This window comes from Saprolegnia parasitica (genome assembly GCF_000151545.1).
Source record: "Saprolegnia parasitica CBS 223.65 unplaced genomic scaffold supercont2.43, whole genome shotgun sequence".
NCBI lineage: Eukaryota > Oomycota > Saprolegniomycetes > Saprolegniales > Saprolegniaceae > Saprolegnia > Saprolegnia parasitica.
Window position 1 is genome coordinate 282,003 of NW_012156437.1, and position 1,395 is coordinate 283,397.

Genomic DNA, 1,395 nt, shown 5'->3' on the forward strand with positions numbered 1-1,395 from the left:
GCAAGGCCAGCGGCTCCTCCATCAAAGTATCGTCTTGGCGCCAAAACATCAAGCTGGCCTCGGCCTCAAGCCGGCGCTTGTTACGTGGTCAGCGCGTCACCGTGGCCACTCGCTACGCTACATGCAGGCCGCGCTCACGACGTCCCCGGTTCCGGCCTGGTCGTCGCCAAGCATGGCTGTCGTTGCCAACGCCTTCGCGCCGTGGGGCAACTTTGCCGACCTCGCCTTTGCCGACCCGTCGCTGCCCCGGATCCGGCGCCTGCTTACGTCAAAGGCAGTGCCCGACCGGTTCAAGTTCATGCTCAAGTACTGGTTCGACATTTGCGTGGAGCCAAGCACGCATCCGGCGCCGTCGCCGCTGGTCCATGAACAACCGCTTTGGTCCAACCAGTTTCTCCCGGTAAATAGCTGTAGTTACATAGAAAAGACCACAAGATGGCACACTTGGTGACCTTGTGGAGTCGAACCAGCCATGGCGGCTTGGGAGTCGGGCTGGGCACGGGGCCACACGTGAAGGCGTCTACCGTCGTAGCGAGCCAGCCGAGCCACTTGTCGTTCGGTATCACGTGTGGGCCGAGGTCGCGGCCGCGGCACTTTGTCGTCACCGCGTGGATGAGGCGTTGAGTTCTTGTCGCGAGCGTCTCCGTCGGGGCGGCGGCGAACATCAAGGCGTGGACGTGCTGGGCTTGAGTGATCCCGATCTTGGCCATCGTCCGGGCGTACCGAGTGTGCCACAAATGACGAAACTGTCACGGATCGGAAAGGGACGTTTAAATTCTGCCGCCACACCGCCGCGCGGACCCCAGATGCTGCGTTGGGCAGTCGTCGCATGCTAGGTTCTCTTCTCAACATGGTGCGTAGCGCAGACATGCGAGCTCTCGACGCAGGTGACGAAAGCGCCTGGTACACCGTCTCCCGTCTCCAGGTGTGCAAGAAGACGTGAGGTACACTCCGCGACCGAAGTCCGCAGAGCGGCAACTATGCCGACGGCGTGCACTGCCACTGGCAGATCAAGACACCGACGAATAGCACAATCGTGAGCCTCACCTTCTCGCTCCTCAACTTGAACGCGTGGTGCTTGTGAACCTCGGGCTCAACGCCCCCAAGCCGACGGGGTGGGAACTCTACACCAGCAAGAGCGTGCTTGCGGGCACCGACAACATCAGAACGTACGACTATGCGTCGTCGACGACGCCGTCCGTCGATACGTGCGCGACACAGCAAGGAGGACAGTTTGACCCGTCGGTTTGCAACGTCGCCGACGGCTCCAATATCAAAAAATTGGCTCGCAACGGGTCGTGGTGCTATTTTATCGGGTCGAGTGACGCGGCCATCAATATGCAAACGACGGCCCATGATGTCTATATCATCTACCGTTCGTTTCTCAAGGACGGC